Source organism: Globicephala melas, chromosome 14 (assembly GCF_963455315.2).
Source record: "Globicephala melas chromosome 14, mGloMel1.2, whole genome shotgun sequence".
Taxonomy (NCBI): Eukaryota; Metazoa; Chordata; class Mammalia; order Artiodactyla; family Delphinidae; genus Globicephala; species Globicephala melas.
The window spans coordinates 28,671,243-28,692,927 of NC_083327.1; the positions used below are offsets into that span (position 1 = coordinate 28,671,243).

General features: G+C 39.6%; 1 protein-coding gene across 7 annotated transcripts in view; it reads left to right on the top strand.

The window, feature by feature from the left end:
* KLHL32 (kelch like family member 32) overlaps positions 1-21,685 on the top strand; it is a 230,157-nt gene that overhangs the window by 17,149 nt on the left and 191,323 nt on the right. Inside the window, exon 2 of one of the 7 annotated variants that reach the window (XM_060283356.1) lies at positions 2,498-2,583. The exons of the other annotated variants lie outside the window; for them this stretch is intronic. The gene's annotated coding sequence lies outside the window, so the exon portion shown is untranslated. The remainder of the gene's footprint in view (positions 1-2,497; positions 2,584-21,685) is intronic. 7 annotated transcript variants of the gene reach the window in all.

Below are 21,685 nucleotides of genomic sequence, written 5' to 3' on the forward strand. Positions count from 1 at the left end.
TGAGGGAGAGAGAACCCTGTGAATCCTACATCTGTGGGGGTGGTGGTGCCGTTCCATACAGCTGTGTGAGTGGAGGTACCATTTGCATGGATGGTGACACTAATCCATACAACTGCATGGTGGTGGCATTCCATGCAGTTGGGTGCATGTTGGTATAATTCATCAAGAAAGGGATTCTAGAAGAGGAACTGTTGGGGGCTGGGTGGGATGGGTGAAGGAAATTGTAAGGTCGGATCTTAACAAACGGCACCGCGAAACAGAGGAAGGCTTCAAGTGAGCTTTATTAGGGAGCGCTCCCGGGCGAGGTTCACTGGTCCGAGAGAAAGGGGCCAGAGAAGTCGCACCCGGGCGAGGGGTGGGCAAGATTTTATAGGGGAAGAAGGGGAAGGGGTGTGGTGAATCTGGGACGGCGCAGGGTATTCCTTATTTGGTGGTCTTTTCGGGTATCCTGGGGGACTGTTAGTCCCGCCCCTCGAAAGGCGGGAAGGCTGGGCCGGGTGCAAAGTCTCCAGGTCAGTTTCTGGAACTGGGTGGTCCGGAGAGTTTCGGTCTGATGCAACCTGTGAATCTGATTGTGTTCCCCTGCTTCGGGCCAGTTGGCCTTACAGAAATTACGTGTGGTTATGGCAGTATTAAATTTGAGCTGTCTTAAGATGTTCAAATTAAGATATCAAATAGGAGGTTATTGTATGTTTGGACATGATAGAAGACTCTGTGCCTGTGATACAATTTTTAATAGGGGTTGTTGGAATTGTCTAGAGATAAAGTAGATCAGTGAACTCTGAAGCTCATGGAACTACAGCACATAATGATGAGGTAGAGAGGGAGAAGCAAAAAAACAACCCCCCCCCAAAACAAAAAAACACACAAAAAAATGTGTAGCCAGAGAGGAAGGGGGAAAACCAGGAGAGGATGGACTCATAGAAGCCAAGGAAGTAGCAAGATTCAGGAAGGAGAGAGCATTTATCCGTTTTGGATGTTGCCAATACCCAGTAAGTCAAGGACTGAAAATGATAATTGCATTTAATGACAGTTGAGCTAAGGTTACATGGTGACTTGGGAGACCAGAGGCATCTGGCAGCCCAGCCCTCGTAACTTTACCACAATGTAAATCCCAGAACCATGCTCTGCTTGAGCAACCCAAGAAGGCAGAGCTTCCCAACTGATAGAATAGAAATTAAATTTGAGTTGTAGAAAACAAGGAGATAAGCTTTTAATTTTTTTGCACAACGAGTTTGCAGTAAGGTTCATACCTACTCTCTCTACTTGTTCATTCAGCAGACTTTATTGGATATTTTCGTGGAAGGTGGGTGAGAGGTGTTCCGTGTCCTGAATACGTTCACAGAACAGCAGAGAGGAAAGATATAACTATAATATATCTATAACTGTCATCTAGACCTAATGTGAGTGTCCCTAGCACAGGCACAAGTTGTTGGAATTCAGAGAAGGGAAAGCTTAATAGAAGATGTGGAATGTACAATCAAAAATAGAAACGTGAATTGCACAATCAGAAACCGAGCATATTTCAGGGCAGAAGCCTCCTGGAAACCTGAGATAATTAACACCTTAGAATTTAGAGTGTCACCCATAGCTCACTAGACTTTCTCAGGTGTTGCTTCTTCCTTTGTACTTTTGCAAACACATTTTTCAAGTCTTTTTCAAAGGTTTGCTTACCAGGTTGAAATTTCAAAAAATAAATTTTTCCTGAAAACTCTTTTAAAGGTACAGCTTTTATGATTCATATGTTCCAATAACTAAATTTAACTGAAGTACCCAAAAAGTCAGCGCTGCTTTTGGTAGAAAATAGATAGTGAAAAAGGTATGTTTTATTCTTTCAACCTGGATTGACTCTAGTTTTTAAAATACTGATTTTGAGAAATATCCCTACTAAATAAGTGGAAGTGGTCAAATGTGGATTTTGATACTTGATTTAAGAAATATGATGATTTTTGCTTTCTTTTTTTGGAAGCCTGTTTGTATCTCCATTAAGAATTAGCCATGCTTGATCTAATTCCTTAAATTAGTTTCCTGAATGACTTAGACACATTTTATGTGACACTATAGCTCTGAGAAACTGGCTTTGTAATGCAAAAGAGGTTTGATATGAGGTGATAATCGTAAACCAATTCAGGATAAGACTGCTGTTGTAGCCAACTTTCTGTAATCCACGAATGCCCCTTTTATCAACACCTCCCTAAAAAGTGAGCCTGGGAAAGTGCCTTCTCACGCTTCCCCTCTGGAGCCTCTGCTGCGTCCTCTGCTACACAGGGATCACCTGGGATGGTGCCAACTAGCTGCTCTTGTTCTGTTTTACCCTTTACTGATTTGCTCCACCTGAACCAGGAGAAGCACCTCCCCCACCCGCAAGGAAAATTTGCAAACACTATAGAATTCTCAGGTTTCCTGTGTTGTGTGTGGGTGGGATGGGGGTCGGATGGAGAAAGCGGTTGTCACATACCTTTTTGAGAATGTAATACATTCCTCTTTCCTGTACAAGATGCGTGTATGCATGTGGATTCAGAAGAAGAGTGGCAGAGAACAGCAGGGGCTGTCCAGTACTTGAAGTCTGTTCGTGGATCCCAGGTTAGAACCTTCTGCTCTGACCCGTCTTGGGCACCAGGATCTGAAGTCGCTTCCTCAGACACATGTTTTATTCTAGCGGTCTCTTGCTTTAGAGCCAGCGGTGATTCCACAGTTGCCGCTCCAAGTTCTGGCGCCCTGCAATTTGCAGCCCAAGGTCCGCTGGCCCCATTTATCCCGGTCATCCCGACCTGGCACTACTCCCAGCACTGGCACTGTCCCCCTCACTGTCTTTCTAGATCGTGCCCTCCTGCATATATTTGATCCTGTACATGCCTGGCCCCTGGCATGCTGCTTTACGTCCCTCTCATTCTAAGAGCTGTGCACCAAGGTTTAGCCTATTTCCTCCATGAAAAACCAACTCCTGATTAGCTCTACCGTACAATATATTTCGTTATTTTAGAAGTCCTCATCTATTTGCCACTCAGTTTTCTACATAGTTATGTGGTGTCACCTCTGTTGTTCTCTGGTCACCTCAAATGTTTCCTTAATTAGAAGGTATATCAATGGTAGGAGCAAAGTCCTAAAGTGTCAGAGCAGGAAGGGACATTAACGGTGAAATCCTTCATCTTTTATTCCACCTCAGCAAACCAGTAGCTGTAACTTGCAGTTGTGATGAGTGTGTGTGTGTATGTGTGGGTGCATTCAGACTGTCCTTTCAGGATCATATGAGAATCTCAAGGAAGGAGAGAGAGAGGAGAAAGCATAGAGGTATTGAAAAAGCCTTAACTCAGGTGATTCTGATGCCACTATTTTCCTGTCTACCAACATCACTAATCCTTTACTGTCCCCATTCTACAGAGAATCACTCCCTAATGCAGACTGGCTTCTGAGCTAGCCTGGGAAATAAATATGCAACCTTTTTCACGTCTTCCTTGCCCACATGCCTTGGTTAAAAATTAAATTAAATTAGCACTCAGTGCCAGAGATTTAGAGGAGGGACGATAGACAAAAAGGGAAGCAGAGGAATGAGACGGATTGTCTATGCTCCCCTCTACACACACACCACACATCTACCTACACATACATGCATACCTTTACACACATCTGCACACACATATGCATCCCTACATATGCACACACATTCTCATTCCCCCATTAATTTTTTTCTAAAAATATATTTGATTTATGGTAGATGCGGATTCCATATTCCCCTAGAACCAGCTCTTAAAGGACTGGGTCTCTTGGTGGTGTTCACACAGGATCCATGCGGTGGTATGATTTTTACTTCTAAGGCTGGGCCTCTGTATCCATGGGTTCTGTGTCCACAGATACAGAGGGCTGACTATGGGACTTCAGCATCTGTGTATTTTGGTATCTGCAGCGGGTCCTGGAACCAATCCCCCGTGGATACTGAGGGACATTGCTTTACCTATTTTTGCTGACCCTCAACATTGGATAATTTCAAATTTCACATAGGCTATAGAGAATTCTCCAGACTGATTATAGTTGGATCACACTGCTGTCCACATGAGAAGGCAGAAGCCCAGAAAAGCAAACTGGCTTGTGCAAGGGAGACAGAGCTGGGGCCAGGACATGGGTCTCCCAGGCTTTGCGTTCATTGGTTGGTCTTCTTTGGTTTTATAGTCCCTTCGGTGTCTCATATCATACATGTTTTGTGAGCCTTCACTTCTTTTTACGCACTTGGAGCTCCTGCTGTTTTTCCTTTGCCATATGCACAGACACTCACCCCAGCCATCTGGGGAAGGGAAAAGTCATATCTGGCAGGGGAATGAGTATGCAGATGAATTCTTTTTATAATTACTCAAAAGAAGGTTGTTGAAGGTATGATTTATTTAGCCAGCTTCTTCAGATCTAAATTCAAAAATCATTCTCATGTTCAGAAAATGTTTTATTTTGTGCAAAACTCCCAGGACATTCATTCTTTCTTAATCTGTGGTCTCACTTTACATCATGTCTTTCTGACTCTGGTAGCTCACTGAAAGCTAGTACACCACCAGCATCAGCTTGGCCCCCGGCTGTATTCTTTCCCTGTCGGTTCCTGTCCACCAGGCTGTTGCTCATGGTTATATCAAAGATGGGAGCAGCTGGAATCAGATGCCTGTGATTATTAAAGACAGTAATTACTGATCGTGCCAACACCAGCAATATTAACTAGTGCTTGAATAATTGAAAATGTTACCTATGAGGCAAGCAATGATTCAAGGTGTCAGAAAAAAGGCATTATGTAGAGTAGCCTAGGCAATAATAGAATGTTTTCATTCTTGTTTTATTCAGATATTCTGGCTAAAATTGCTCTGTGGAGATAATGAACTTTGAGTTTGACCAGTTGTCTTTTTTCACTTCTTTACAAAATAGAATTATGTAATAAGATCCGGAGGAATGCTGTCTTGGGTGAAAAAGTCAGTTTTCTTAGCTTTCTCAGGGTATTATGAGATAAATGCCCCATCTGCTACAGAATGAGTACATCGACTAGAGTGAGTTTGATGAGGTTGTTTGCTTATATTGCACCTCATTGTGTAGAAAGTACTTTCAAACTCATCATTTCATTTAGTGTCAGTGAAAGTATATGTGGAAGAGTTGTGTTACCCCTGTCTTATGTAGAAGTAAATGTTGGCTGAGAAAGCCCAAGTGATTTACCCAGGTTACACAAATAATACATTGTGAGGTTGGGTTAGAACCTAAGATTTGTTTATGATTTCATAACACTTTCCAAATCCGCGAGGTGGCAGAAAATTCTATAATATATCCTTGCTACATTTCTTATATTCAGGGGAAAATATAAGAAACACTGTCTTCTTTGGTGGAATCTTCTGGATCTACTCTTTATCAGAAGAATAAATAGTCACAAGAAGGAAAAAAATGCTTTTAATAGCCATATAGAATTTTCTTCATTGGAAGATTGATCATCATTTTTTAAAATTAATTTTTATTGGAGTATAGTTGATTTACAGTATTGTGTTAGTTTTCTCCGTACAGCAAAGTGAATCATCCATATGTATATATATGTATATTCCCTCTTTTTTGTTTGTTTTTTTTTTGACTGCATCGGGTCGTTGAGGCATGTGGGATCTTTTCATTGAGGTGCTTGGGCTTCTCTCTAGTTGTGGTGTGCAGGTTCTCTTTCTCTTGTGGCGCGTGGGCTCCAGGGCGCGTGGGCTCTGTAGTTTGCAGCACGCAGGCTCTCTCATTGAGGTGCGCGAGCTCAATAGTTGTGGCATACGGGGCTTAGTTGCCCCGCGGCATGTGGGATCTTAGCTCCCCCACCAGGGACTGAACCCGCGTTTCCTGCATTGGAAGGTGGATTCTTTACCACTGGACCACTAGGGAAGTCCCTCCCCTCTTTTTTGGATTTCTTTCCCATTTAGGTCCCATTTTAGAGCTCCCCGTGCTATACAGTAGGTTCTTATTAGTTGTCTACTTTATGCATAGTATCAATAGTGTATTTATGTCAATCCCAATCTTCCAATTCCTACCCCCCCACCTTTTCCCCTTAGTATCCATACATTTATTCTCTATGTCTGTGTCTCTACTTCTGCTTTGCACATAAGATCATCTATACCGTTTTTCTAGATTCCACATATATGCATTAATATACGATATTTGTTTTTCTCTTTCTGACTTAACTTCACTCTGTAGGACAGTCTCTAAGTCCATCCACATCTCTTCAAATGACCCAATTTCATTCCTTTTTATGGCTGAGTAATATTCCATTGCAAATATGTAGCACGTCTTCTTTATCCATTCCTCTGTTGATGGACATTTAGGTTGCTTCCATGACCTGGCTATTGTAAATAGTGCTGCAATGAACATTGGGGTGCATGTGTCTTTTTGAATTATGGTTTTCTCTGGGTATATGCCCAGTAATGGGATTGCTGGGTCATATGGTAGTTCTATTTTCAGTTTTTTAAGGAACCTCCATAGTGGCTGTATCAATGTACATTGCCACCAACAGTATAAGAGGGTTCCCTTTTCTCTACACCCTCTCCAGCATTTATTGTTTGTAGATTTTTTGATGATGGCCATTCTGACTGCTGTGAGGTGATACCTCATTATAGTTTTTATTTGCATTTCTCTAATAATTAGTGATGTTGAGCATCTTTTCATGTGCCTCTTGGCCATCTGTATGTCTTCTTTGGAGAAATGTCTATTTAGGTCTTCTGCCCATTTTTTGATTGGGTTGTTTGTTTCTTTGATATTGAGCTGCATGAGCTGTTTGTATATTTTGGAGATGAATCCTTTGTCAGTTGCAAATATTTTCTCCCATTCTGAGGGTTGTCTTTTCTTCTTGTTTATGGTTTCCTTTGCTGTACGAAAGCTTTTAAGTTTCATTAGGTCCCATTTGTTTATTTTTGATTTTATTTCCATTACTCTAGGAATGGGTCAAAAAAGATCTTGCTGCGATTTATGTCAAAGTGTTCTGCCTATGTTTTCCTCTAAGAGTTTTATAGTGTCTGGGCTTATATTTAGGTCTTTAATCCGTTTTGAGATTATTTTTGTATATGGTGTTAGGGAGTGTTCTAATTTCATTCTTCTACATGTAGCTGTCCAGTTTTCTCAGCACCACTTATTGAAGAGGCTGCCTTTTCTCCATTGTGTATTCTTGCTTCCTTTGTCGTAGATTAGGTGTCCATATATGTGTGGGTTTACCTCTGGGCTTTCTATCCTGTTCCATTGATCTATATTTCTGTTTTTGTGCCAGTACCATACTGTCTTGATTACTGTAGCACTGTAGTATAGTCGGAAGTCAGGGAGCCTGATTCCTCCAGCTCCATTTTTCTTTCTCAAGGTTGCTTTGGCTATTTGGGGTCTTTTATATTTCAATACAAACTGTAAAATTTTTTGTTCTAGTTCTGTGAAAAATGCCACTGGTAATTTGATAGGGATTGCATTTAATCTGTAGATTGCTTTGGGTAGTATAGTCATTTTCACAGTATTGATTCTTCCAATCCAAGAACAAGGTGTATCTCTCCATCTGTTTGTGTTGTTTTTGATTTCTTTCATCAGTATCTTATAGTTCTCACTCTTAAATTGATAACTCTAAGAATATAACACTATTTTTTTTTTTTTTTTTTGCGGTACGTGGACATCTCACTGTTGTGGCCTCTCCCATTGCGGAACACAGGCTCCAGATGTGCAGGCTCAGCAGCCATGGCTCACGGGCCTAGCTGCTCCACAGCGTGTGGGATCTTCCTGGACTGGGGCACGAACCCGTGTCCCCTGCATCGGCAGGCCGACTCTCAACCACTGCGCCACCAGGGAAGCCCTAACACTATTTTGATAACTCTTTTCACATATAGGATATGACTGCCCTATATTGGATAGTTCCAGTATTTTTGTACCGAATTTGTAGATCTCTTATCATAAACTACCCCAAATATTTTAATTTGGAAGGCATTTCCTTGAGAAATTTGATGTAGTTTCCCATGCTTCATTTTTGTTTGTTGTTTCCAGTCATTAACCCCCTTATGTCAGCACATTGCTGTGCCAGCTCTTTGTGCTGGCTGTAGACAGTGCATAGCAGGGCCAACTCCAACACTTTCCAAAGTTCACCTGATGCCATATAACCTATAACTATGCTTCTCTCCCAAAGAACTGGAAGCCCACGTACAACTCCCATAGATCAGAAATCCCAGGATGTACCCTAAGATTGAAGCATGTCTGGAGAACTTGTCGGGCAAGCTCTTCTGGAGATCACAGATCATCTGGAAAGAATCAAAGCTTAACAAGCTTAGTTCCCGCCCAGTGGGCCAGTGTCAGAGCAAAAGCTTGAATCCACATACACCACAGTGTCTGCCACCAGATTGTCCCCTGGCCCAAGTCCACTTGGCCTCAAGCCCAAGTCCTAGAAAAAGAAGGGTACTTTACAAAGAGCAAGAAAGATAAAAACGCATTGTTTCAAACCCCTAAGGGATCCTGAGTACATGGTAGCATTGGAGTAGTGGGCAGTGCTAGCACTTAGAATTGTGGTCGTTTTAGGAAAGGGTACTTTTGGGCAGTGACTCCTTCAGAGGAGTGTCTTTGTGGCACCTAAGGGCTGTCATGGGCTTTACTGCCATTGTTGGTGATTTTAGCATGAGCCTGTGCCCTCTAGGGTATGCATTTGTAGATTCAGCAGTGGGCATTTTTGCATAGTGGACAAGTGAGAATATGGCGGCTGAGAGGATGGTTATGTTTTTGAGAGCCAGTGAGACAAACACTGAAACTGATGACCTGTCTTCCCTTTGCACTTGGAGTTTCCAAAGTTATGGCTGTGGGTGCAAGACCAGAAAGGAAACGTTATGTAACAGTTTCTGGAATCCTAGTTTTTGCTGAAGTGGCTGGGAAGTAAAGGGTTCATACAAATGATAAGATGTGATTTATTTTGTTTTATGAAAACGTATTTACTTTACTGAAGAAACATCAACAGAGTTAAATTTTCAAACATTTAAAATGTGAGTTTAGGACAAAAAGTTTATTTTGAAAAATTCATATGTATCATTCTAACCAACGTAACCATTCAAAATTATTATAGTATCTATTTTCAGTTTCTGGTAAAAAAATTTTTTTTTACATGACTCCTTCACCCAGATCCAATTTAGCTTGCTTGATTTTTTCATAGCACTTATCACTCCCTGACACACCCTATAATTTGCTTATTTGCCATGGTTATTGTTTGTCTTCTCATGTAGAAGTTAAGCTCAATGGGGCAGGCATTTTGTCTGTTCCAGTTGCCAATATATTCCAAGTGCCTGGAAAAATGCCTGAAACATGGTGGGCACTCGGCAAATACTTGTTGATTAGTAAGTCAAGAATCTGTCGTTTCATTGCCTATGGACTTGGAATTATATGTGTTTTGTTTTGTGAGGAATGGACAGTGAAGCATAGGGGCCTGGAGAATTCCTTTCTGAGATTGATCGTCGAGCAGATTACCTATGGGTGAGGGCATGCTTGTGGCAGACCACTTCCAAATCTGTGACTTTTAACTTATGTTTTTGCCCTTCCTAAGCCTTTAGCTCAGAAGCAGATGCCAACCCTGCTCGTACAGACCTAGAAGATCCAAATGAGATCATCACTCTTACTTTTATTTCCTTTCCTATTCCTCCAGACATTTTGTCTCATACCTTGATTATTCAAAAGAAAAAAAAATTAAATGTGAATTGGCTGGCAAAGTAAAAAGAAAGGGAATGGCCATTCAGTGAACCAAGAGCAATTATAGAAAAATGCACATACCATTAGGTTCTTGATACTTACTAAGAGGGGGAATATGTTTCATTCTAAATGTTCTTGGCAGTTTTTGTAAAATGTGAAGCTTGATTAGTTACTTGATTTAAAGCATTTATGAGTAAATAGTAAAAATCAAAACCAATTGTTCTGGAGCATCAGTACAATTCATTTCTTTATACTAGGACCAGAAAGAAATCCCTCTCAAGACTCTCATTGAAAAGGACACTGCAAAATGAAAGTCATGAGCAATGTCTTCCAGGTGTCTTTACAGGGTTATCACAGCACCTTCTCTAAGGCTTTTATTTACCTTATGCCTTAGTATATAGAGTGGCAGTAATTTGGGAGTACAGATGAGGAGGTATGATAGAGTTGAAGTCTGTAGTGTTTTTCACTCTGGTGTTATAATGACGACAGCTAAAACTTGTTGATTTTATGTTCTTAGCACTGTTCTTAATACTTATATTGACTCTTTAAACCCCTCTAACTATGCTGTGAGGTAGGTGGTGTTAACATCATTTTACAGAAGGAGGAAACTGAGACACAGACGGGTTACATACTTGCCCAACGTCACATTGCTAGTGAGGTGGGAGTTGAAACCAGTTTAATTATGATATTTGCACAGTTATCCTCGTGCTAAATGCCTTCTAGAACCCAAGACCAGATTTTAGAAGGTTCACAAGAGAAATGGTTGTACTGAATATTTTCCAGAAAAATTATCTGTGATAGCTGACATCTTGGAAATTATTGAGCAATTATGAAAGAGGTTTTGCTTAGTAGAAATCCCTGGAGTCCAGCTATTCTGTGTTGCTAATTCTGGAGACAACATGGCCTATGATGAGAGGTGTGAACTCTAGTCAGACTTGCGTGGGTTTCAGTCCTGGCTCTGTCACTTACTAGCTCACTGACCTTGGGAAAGTTACTTCATCTTTATCTCAGACTTGATGTTGGATTCCTATTCTCTGCTTGGTAGGTTCCTATAGGTGGCGTTCTTAGCAGTTTCCCCAGAGAGACCCAAAGTTGTTGTTGTTTTTGACGGTACGTGGATAAAAAATATTTAACGAAGACATTAGATAGTTCCTGGGACTTAAAGTTTTTGTGATGTACGTGGGCAAGTCCATTTTTCTATTATACACAATTATTGAAACCATGGGATATAATTATAGTGTGCTTTCTTCATGACATAAACATGATGATGTTGTTTTCACTAATAGTATGTAGCACTATTTACAGTATATCCTATAAATAAGTAGACTATCACCAGAGGGCAATACTGTCTCCATTAGAAAATACACTTAAAAATTATGTGATCTTAGATTTTGTGCATTGGGAAAATTAGGATTGATAAAGAAAGGATTCTACTTCAGTCATTGTGAAATATCAACCATGATGGATTTGACAGCCTTTTTTTTTCCCTCTACCTCCTCCGCACTCTTCTGAGATTTGTCCTCCCACTTGTTGAGCCCACCCAAGCCTATTGACTGAGCCAAGAAAACAGACTCCACTCTCCTCCTCTTCTTCTGACTCATGCCAAAAAGTCATGGAGCAATTCAAAACATGTCTCAAATCACAAAACATAATGTGGAAAACTTTCTTGTCTCTGACTTGGGAATATTCTTTAGTATTTTGTCGTTTGTATGATTAAGTGATGTTTTAGGTGAACTTCATTTCTTTGGAGGCTTTCCCTGACCCCTCAAACCAAACGCGCATTGACTCTGTCGCATCACAGTTTTGTTCAATGTTGCACTGAAGGTTTAAAGTGACACTAATTATTTAAATGAAATTGAAATTTGGATATCTTTCTCGTTTCGATATCTTGAAGTGGTTAGGATTATGTGCATATTTTGTAAAAGGCTTGGAGTGCCTTTATAATGACATGGAAAAGTGTTTTTGGAGAGGTCTGGAACTTCTGCATTTGTGATAAACGCGCATTAACTCCCTAAACAAGAACTATTTATAAACAATTCATTTATTAGCAAGTCTTCTGGGAACAAAGCTCCTTCCAACAGAGGTGAGTGGGACATGGTCCCTACCCCTATAATTCACAGTTAAGATGTCATTTAAGGAGTAGCTCAACTCAGCTGAAGGAACTTAACCTCATGCCCACGTCCTTTCTTCTACCTTACGTGTCTTTTTAAAAAGAAAAGTATGCTTTAAGAAGTGATAGCTTTTATCACTTGTCATGTTAAAAAAAAAAAAACCAGACATTTGGGTTTACAAAGTCATTTTAATCTTACTCCTTTATATGCATTCCTGGCGTATGGTAAATGCAGTTTAAATGTTGAATGAGTGAGAGAGAAGATGCTTAGTGAATGGTTAGAGGAATTCTTTGTTATTCAGCCCGGTCAGATCTGTGTTTTCATGGAAAACCAACTATTTTGTCTGAGAGAATGAGCATGTTTGTTATAGGCTTTCCAGATGAGAGGTGCAACACATGCAAAGATATGGAGGCTTCTGAGTTATACTTTTGTAAGATAAGAACCCTGTACTAGCTGGAGATGCAGGATAGCTTACTGGTTGAAAAGAGTGGGTCTGGATATAGACTAGCTAGGTTTTCACCCCAGCTCCCATACTGGTTGTGTGACCTTCATGAAGTTACTTAATTTCTCTAAACCTCGATTTCCCAATCAGGGAAATGGGTATAAAAATAGAACTTACCGAAAGGGCTTCCTGTTAAAAGATGGCAGACTGAATACATGTCTACATGGCGTCTCCAGATGGTACAGAGTTCTTATTTTACAAGAGTATAACTTGGAAGCCCCTGTAGCTTTCAGGGTGTTGTACTTTTCATCTGGAAAGCCTCCTCCTTTCTCTCTGCATCCTTCAGTGCTCCTCCACTTAACCTTCCTCCACTGTGCTCACCGACATCCATCTTGCCTTTGGTAGGGCGATGTGATGCAGCAGAATGTAAGAGAGCTGGATTTGAGTCTCGGCTTCACCAGTTCCCAGTTTTTTTTACCTCAAGCATTTCAGCTTGCTGGGCCTCTGCTTTTTCTTCTGAAAAAAATGGACTCATTTAATTCTGATAATACTAGATCAATGTAAGAATTAAATGTAAGATTGCACATAATCCTAGTCTCCTTATTTAGGCACTTGAACTATGGTGCTTCCCCAGTTCTAATGCTTCTTGCAGATGTAAGATACACATCAGCTTTTCAGTACATCAGCAACTGATTTAAGGTACAGCCTCAATTTTAGAAATTTTAAAATGAGAAAAAAATTGTAACTCTCTCAGTTGATGAAAATGCAGAATGTCTTGTACTATTAGGGTGATGCAAATGTGGATGTTATGCCTTACTTGCAGATTACAAGCTATTTGAAGGGCAGAGACTATTTTTAATTCTTTCGTGTCTGTCATCACATCTTGTTCAGTGATTGCTGGAAATATATTAAGCCTTTAGTAAATATCTGAATGAATGAAGAGTCCATGGTTTAAAATTTAACAAGAAGACCGTTTCTCTATTTGAAAATGGAGTTAGGATTACATCTAGATCATAGATTAGAGAACTATAAACTGTATATTTTCTATTCGTTAGAAGGCAATCATTAATCAGAGAAGAATGTTCATTTGCTGATTAATAACTTTTTTATACAGAATTTTCTAATGAAATAAAATAATCACATAAATGTAGCACATTGATTTTTTCCATACAATAATGTTGTTGTCATACAGATAATTTTTATATAGCAAAACACTCAAGATCTACCTTTTGTCATCTATAAAGATGTAAATGGATTGTTTAATTTTCAGTGGTCTGGGAGCTGTAAGAAATTCTTTAATGAAAAAGTTTTCATGGCAACATTTTAAAAAAGCACCTTAGGATGTTATAATTGCAGGTTAGGTTATTTTGACAAGACTGTGTAACTGATCCAAGCATTTTATGTTTCTATTCATAGAGGAGTGATGGAGCTAAAAATTAAAGTAAGAGCTGAAAAGGGGTGTGTTAATGTGACTGGAAGAACTGACTTAAACATTATATTTTAGTTTGGTTCCCAAGGTCTCCAGCTATATTCATGAGGGTGACTAGATACTTCATCCTCGTTCTCACTAGAGGAATTTTTAATATTCAGTGCAGAATTTTTTTGGGGTATGCATTTTGATAATATAAACTAAAACATTATGATTTAATATATGCAAATAAGCTGGCATTACAGTCTCATGCTCTTCATTCTAAAACAGAGGTACATCATACTTTTGCTTTTTCTGCTTTTGGGGATTTTGTGAGAATAATGGTAGTCCGTGGGTTCAAGACAGAGAGCAAGATAGATGTGGATCCTGCCTATATAGACAGGGTGACCAAATCATTTATGATCCAAACTGGGAAACCAAAGAAAACAAACGGAGGGTGCAATTAGTAATTGCGCTGGGAAAATAGACAAAACTGTGGCTACCCCAGGATGGTCACCCTATTTAAAGAGCTTACTGTCTTGGGGTGGAATTAGGGGTGGAAATGAGGCTGAGCTAATAGCTTCTGCCTCCCCTTTCCCCAAACAAGTAATTACATAGAGTGCTAATTATGCTGTGAGTGTGAACGTATAGGTATTATTGGAGCTTGTAGGAGAGTAACAAACTCAGACCTATGGGGGTTTTAGGGAAGGCTTCCCAGAGGAGGTGACATCTGGCACTTGCAGGATACATAGGAGCTAATCAGGCAAAGAGGATATAGAAAGTTCTGGGCAGAGAAGATGATTGGTACCAGTATCCCGAAGGGGGTGAATAGCTCAGTGTGGATGAGTGGATCTGTATGATTGTGACCAGGAAACAAGAAATCAAGTGGTAGAACAGAAGGTTGGAAATGTTGGTGGGGTTACCATTTTAAGGAATTTGACTTTTGTCACAGCAGTTTTAAGCAGAGCATTGAAATGATCAGATGGTTAAGGGCTTTTGCCTGCATTCATTTGACTGCCAAGTACCCAGGTGTCTTGTCTGGGGCTTGGTCTCCACATCCCCCAGCATATGGAGATGGGCAATATTCCCCCTTCCCTGTGTGGGTGGATCTAGCTCAGGACTACATTGGAAAGGTTGCAGACAGTTGCAGTTGTTAGTGACAGACTGGTGGGGTTACCCATGGGAGTTTGGTGGAAGCCCACCTGAGGAAAATAATCACCTGAAGTTTTGTGGAAGGCTCACAGGTGCACATAGCTTGGCCTCAGAGTCAGAGTCCGGGGAGGTGGCAGGTGCTTCAGCACATGACCAGGCTGTGCTTCCACACTCTGGACCTCATCCCTCTCTGCTTGGGCCCCTGCAGTACTTATGCAACGTGGGAAGGAGAGCGCTCCTGTAAAACGAACAAACTATATCCCTAGGAAGTTTCCTCTCAGAGTGGTGAGATTTAGCAACAGTGAGCACTCATTGGATATGTGAAAGCCAGGAGCCTGATGCTCAAGGGGGCAGTGGTAGAGAGGCAGCTTGTCTAGACCCCATGGGTCCTCCGAGGCTGACATTTCTTAGAGTCACCTGTGATCCAGCTTTGAGCAAAGCACCAGTTACCCCAAACCTGGAGGTAGGGTGGTCAGCGGGCCTGGAACAGCCTGTGAGCCTCAGAAGCTTGGAGGAGACTGGCAGGCCATGTCAGCTGTGGCTAGAAAAGACTGATTTCAATCATGGAGCAGAGCGATAGCCAGAGGGCAGCCAGGGCAAGGACCTGCTCCTGTTGGGCTGTGTCCTCCCCTGGGGGCCGTATAGTTTGCTGGAGCTGCCATAACAAAGCCCCACAGACTGGGTGACTTACAAATTTATTTTTTCTTGGTTCTGGAAGTTAGAAGTCTGAGATCAAGGTGTAGGCAGGGTTAGTTTCTTCTGAAGCCTCCTTCCTTGGCCTATAGGTGGCTGCCTTCTTGCTGTGTCCTCACATGGTCTTTCCTCTTTGTCTGCATGTGTCCTATCTCCTCTTCTTATAACGACACCAGTCATATTGGGTTAGAGATCACCCATATAACCTCATTTTACCTTAATTACTGCTTTAAAGGCCCTGTCTCCAAGTATAGTCACATTCTAAGGGACTGAGGGTTAGGACTTGAACATGTAAATTTGGGGGGGACCCAGTTCAGCCCATAGCGGGGACCTCAGAGGGGGACACCAGCTAGTGGTGGTTGCAGGTACTGACCCCCAGCTGTTGGCTTCTATGGGTCATGCAGGCCTAGGGCCATTTGAGTTCCCTTCAGAACAACCTTGAATGTGTTATGGTCCCATTTTTGACTTCCAGTGAGGGAGCTATTACTTTGCATAGTTACTTGTTTGCTCATTGGGCATCTTAGATTATTGGGAACATTGTACTGAGTCAGAGAAAGTTGATTTTTCCTTGGTTCTCTGGCCCTGGTACTAGGGGCCTGTGGCTCTTGGTGCTGATGTTTTCAGCACTTGAGGATGTGACTGCAGCCTGGAATACGTTCCCTTCATTAGTGTTAAGTGTGCTGAACGTGTGGACTCTGGAGCTAATCTGCTAAGCTTGGTTCCAAGCTTGGTTTCACCACTAACTGGTTGTGTGGCTTTTAACAAATTACTTGACTTCTTGATGCTTTAATATTTTACTCCATAAGAAAGGATAGTAAAGGACGCAATGGATGAAATAAGGTATGGAAAGCAATTCCTATGCTGAACACTTAGCAGGTGCTTAGTAGAGGTTGTCCTATCATCTTCATCTTCGCCAGCCCTTCTCTTTAACATGACACAGAAACAGCTGCACGGCCACACACGGGATGACCTGTGCAGGTGCAGGAGCGCTAGCATTCCACCACATTTCTCTTAACGTCATCCGAGAGTCAGTTTTTATTTTCCCAGCTTCTTTGTAGGGTTGTCTTTTATTGGACTTTCTGTCAACTAGTAATAACAACCAATGTTTATCAAGTACTTTATAACTTCAACGTGCCTTTGCTTTTAATTTTATTCTTATACTGGCCAGGAGAGGTATAGTTTATCATTATGCCAACTTTAGGAAGAAACTGAGTCTTGGAATTTACTGGCTTGCCTCAAGTTATGTGGTTGGTAAGTGCTGGATATAGGACACAAATTGAAACTTCCTTTTCTTGTTACCCTTGTTTTTAATTACACACATACAAGGTACAAGGTTATTGTAGAAACATTAGAAAACACAGGTAACCAAAATTTAAAAAAACTTTCACATGGTGATAATAATTATTGACACCTAAAATATGTATTTTTACAAAAGTGGTTTTACACAATACAATACATATTGATTTATTACTTCTCTCTTAAAATATGTATGTTTTGTTAATAAGTATATTTCTCCAGAGTCATTTTGAATTACTGCTTGGTTCTTCATTGAAAGATATACGCTATTTAATTCATCCTGAACATACAGATTGCTTCTATGTTTTGCTCATATAAACAACACTCCAGTGAACCCCCTTGCACATATACTTCTGTACACTTCTCTGATTATTTCCATAGGGTAGATTTTTTAGATGTGGAATTTCTAGATCAAAGGGTTTGCCCATTTTGAGGCCTTTGATACATATTTACAAATTGCCTTCTCAAATGACTGTACTAATTTACATACCTGCCTGCATATATGAGTGTCATTTTCCTTGTTCCCATTGGCCATCATCATTCTTTGCCAATGTGATTAGAAGGAATTGGCTGTTAATGGTTGGAATGGTTTGCATTTTTATTACTAACCAGAGTGAACATTTTTATGTTTACTGTTCCTTTATATCTCTAGTTTGGTGATTTACCTATTTATGCTTTTTGTCCGTTATTTCCTGTGGAGTCATTCATCTTTCTCTTGTTGCCGTATAAATACTTTATTTATTGAAAATATAACAACTATTCATAGTCGTGCAAATTCCTAGGGTTTTTTAGAAAGCCTCATGTGACTGTTAAGCTACACTTCCTCCATGTTGATAATTATTTTTTTAATGAAATACAGAAGCATTTCTTGGGCCCTGTTAACCTCATCTTGTCAGATTCTACCTGAGGCTGACTGTCATCCAACCTGTTCAGTTTCTCCTCCAGCTATGCTCTTATCTATACTTTTGCACAGTGTGCCCTCTATCTTTTTATCTAGGAAACAAGGAAGGAGAGTCAAACTAATGTTTATTGAGCACCACTGTGTACCAAGCACTATACTAGGTGCTTTCAAGTATGTAAAGTGGTAAATAGAATAGTATAGGAGACCTCGAAGCTCTGCTGCACGAGCTTTCATGGAATCCATGCATATTGGCTCTCCTTTCCTAACTATGAGACGTGTGGTTTCATATCACCCTATTCAAAACAATTGATGATTCCATGTTTTCCATAATTTAAAAAGAGTTTGCTCTCTCCCTATTATAAACACCTGTTTATCTGGGATTATTGTGCTGGGCCAGTTTATACTGGCTGTGTGTCCTGGTGACCTTTGGTGAAATCCAGCTGCAAAAAGATATCTAACCTTTTGCCTCCTGATTTTTCTCCCCTCTCATAGAATTATAAGAAATAGGTATCGTTATATACCTATTTGTGGCTTATGTTGTTAAGAAGAACTTGCTATATTTCTTCTGTAATTTTCACATAATCTATATATTTTGATTTTAGTATGCCTTCAAAAGTAGTAGTTTTATGATTTATTATAAAATTTGGGATTAGAGCAGAATAATTAAGAGTATAAGCTTTGGAGTCAAACAGTTTTGATCCCTGACACTACCAATTCCTAGTCCTGTGCCTTTTGTGAATTACTTATCCCTAATAAAACGAAAATAATAATATCTTCTACCTCAGGTTGTTGTGAGGATTAAATGAGAGCATGCATGTGAAGTGCCTCTTAGTGTAATAGCACTCAAAGGAAAGTGTGGCTCATGGTAGTAGGTAAAGTGGTTATTATTTATAATTTAAACTTTTAACTTAAAAGAGAATAGCAGCTGTTTAATAGAGAGGCTTTAACGTTATGATCTCAGGAATATATTCTGAATGATTATGTCTTTTTTCTTATATATTAACAGGGTTATAGGGTTTTGTAAGAATGGGACAGTTGTGTTCTTTTGGCCTAAATTTCTGTTCAGGTAGTAAACTGTGCTTTAGTTACACATTGGACCTTTCCTGTTAGAGTTAAGTGATCTCACGTCTTTTTTATTTGGAGGGAGAGCTTAGATGTTTTCACTCTCTGAAAGGGCAGGCATCCTTGTTAACCTTTAGGAATGATGTTCCATACAGGAACGTATGCCATGGGGTTCCCTTGAATATTTGCCTTTCAGACTAAAGGGATAACTAATATCACTTATTGCACACCACATGATGGTGTACTGGTGTTAAAATATACTAATTTACTGGTGTTAAAAATATACCAATTTATGAAATAATCGGAATTAAAGATAAATTATCACCATAGGTAATACATAAATAAATAATGATTGGGCCTATTGCATGTGTTCTAATTCTTTTATGCTTAGAAGCAACATTTCCTTTCAAGATATATTAATTTTATGTAATTTGTTGTTTGGGATCAACAAGCCTTAAGTATATTGAATCATTTAATATAGGTAGTTTTCATGGTCAAGACTTATCCCTATAATTCATTTTTTAAAAATCTCTGGGCTTTCGTCCTGCAAACCACCTCTGTATCTCTTGCATTTTACTTTTGTCTGCTTAAAACGCTGCTTAAAACGTGGTGCTATTTCCCCTTAATTACTATGAATTGCTGAGATCATGAATAACTAATATTTTAAAAAATCATCAAGTGTTTTTAAAGGGAATGTAATACTGAAACGTTATTAAACAAATGTATGAGAATAGCAAGAATTAACCAGTTTCTCATCTATTAGTATACATCCAATAATTAATTTTTTAGTATTTTATGTTTGTTGATCATGTTAACCTGCGTTAGTCTATCTGGTCTTTCTTTGCATGTAATCAAGTTTGACCTATGAGACACTTTTACTTTTTTCCCTTTCATACTATTATGGCTTAATACGATAATTTTTTCTTTGAAAATACTATATTTTTAATGTTCACTTCAAAAATTTGTCTAGGTGAAGCCTTGACAAGCTTGAAACATCTTAATAAAAATAAAAACTATAAAGGTTAAACCTCATCAGTCATACATACCAAACAGGTTATATTTGAAAAGAAACTCACCGGTGAAAGAGGGAATTCCACTAACAAGCATTTCCTCAGTGTGAGGCCAGTGAATAATTTCAGTTATGCAAAAGAATTGCTATAGTTTTGAGAAATGTTTGCTGTGTTTCCTGAGGTGAGTGCAAGCTTCAGCTGGAGGGCTTAGAGTAGGGGCCTGAATCATTGCACTGAGAACAGTCCTGGGAGGGTTGCTGATGTTTTTGGCATTAAAAAAAAAAAATTAGTACTTAGCGTGTGAACTACATTAGCAAAAAAAATGACACAAAAGTAAAAATTCACCTACATACCTGTCACCTAAGCAAATCACTGTGTGATTCATATTTGTACGTATAATAAAAGGAGACACATTCATGTTTACTGAGAGCCTGTGATGTATCAGTCTTTGAGCTAGGTATGTTCCATGTATCGTACAGCTCTGTGAGGAGGTGCTATTATCTGTATATTTAGAAAGTGAAAAAAAAAGACTTGACAAAGGTAAGTAACTAGCCCAGAGTGGGTGGCTCAGGGTGGGCCACCTATCATGACAGCAAGTTGATATGTGAACATGGCTCCATTTCATAAAATATTTGTTTTATTTTATGTTTTTTTAACCACAAAGACTGATATTTGTGTTACCAGTCTTTTGGGGGGACATTACATCTTTTGAGAAGTACCACAGCCAAACTCTACTCTGATAAATAGAAAGAATTCTACCTACCTTGTTCTTTTATAGTAGTTATGCTGCAGAGGAAAATCCCCTACTCCCTTCTCGAGTTCATTAAGCTGAGCTAAAACGCTGATCAAAAGATACTTAAAATTTTAACATACGTTTTCTTAACTATTTTAATAAATATATTTCTTGCCTTTGAATGATATTTAGTGAAGTCAGTAAATTCTCTGTTTACGAAAATAATATTTTGTATATTTGGTGGTTGACCACTAAGCCACAGGCATAAACCTTTTATTTTGCCTCTTCTTAATGAATTTGTGTAAAAAAGCAGTTAAAATTGAGTCTCCAGGAGCTTGGCCTTTTAAAGAATGTAGGGGAAACAGCATGAAATGTCATCGAAATGTGAACATTAGTTATCTAAACCCTTGTTTTCGGGGGAGTTCTTGGAGTGCATTTTCTCATAGAAGCAAGATTTAAAGTTTAAACGGTGGTTAAGTTTTCAGATAAGCTCATAATAAGCGAATATGTGCATCTCTGTGTGTTTTTAAAGCAGCAGAGCCGCCCACCCCCGTTTCTTCACAAACAAAATCTTAGGTAGGACGCTAATTGAATTTCTTGGGAATCTTTTAACCCTCAGCTGAGTTAGCCTAAATAAAACAAGGAATTTATTATAAAAATCTAGGTTGTTTCATGTACTCCCGGAGGCAAGAATGCATGGAAAATCGAGAATGTCCTCTCTTTCCATCTCTTGCCTGTAACTTTTTCTCTGTACACTTGCTTCTTTTGCTGTTTCTTTCCTGCAGAATTGTTTTCTTGGTTTCCTAATCCACATGACGGAAGACAGAATTGAGACCGGAGTGAGGTGCAAAATTTAAGAGGGCATCAAAAAATTAGATGATCAAGATAAATAATATTTTAATGTAATATTTCAGAGATGATTAACAAAATATAAAAATTTTAATGACGATAGGATTAGTATAAAAGGAGCATCTCTGTCAGTTCCTGTATTGTTTCCTACTTGCAAGTGAGCAGCACAACTGATCTGGAGACTGGTGGTTCTAATTCCAAATCCCAGAGAAGAGCTCTGATTGGCTCAGCTTGGGTTCTACCGGGACTCTTAGACCCATCAGCTAAGGCTGGGTGGTGGGAGGTGCTCGATACCAACAGAGCCTTGTGGGAGGTTGGGCAGGTACAAGAACAGGTGTTCACTCTTTCACAGTACC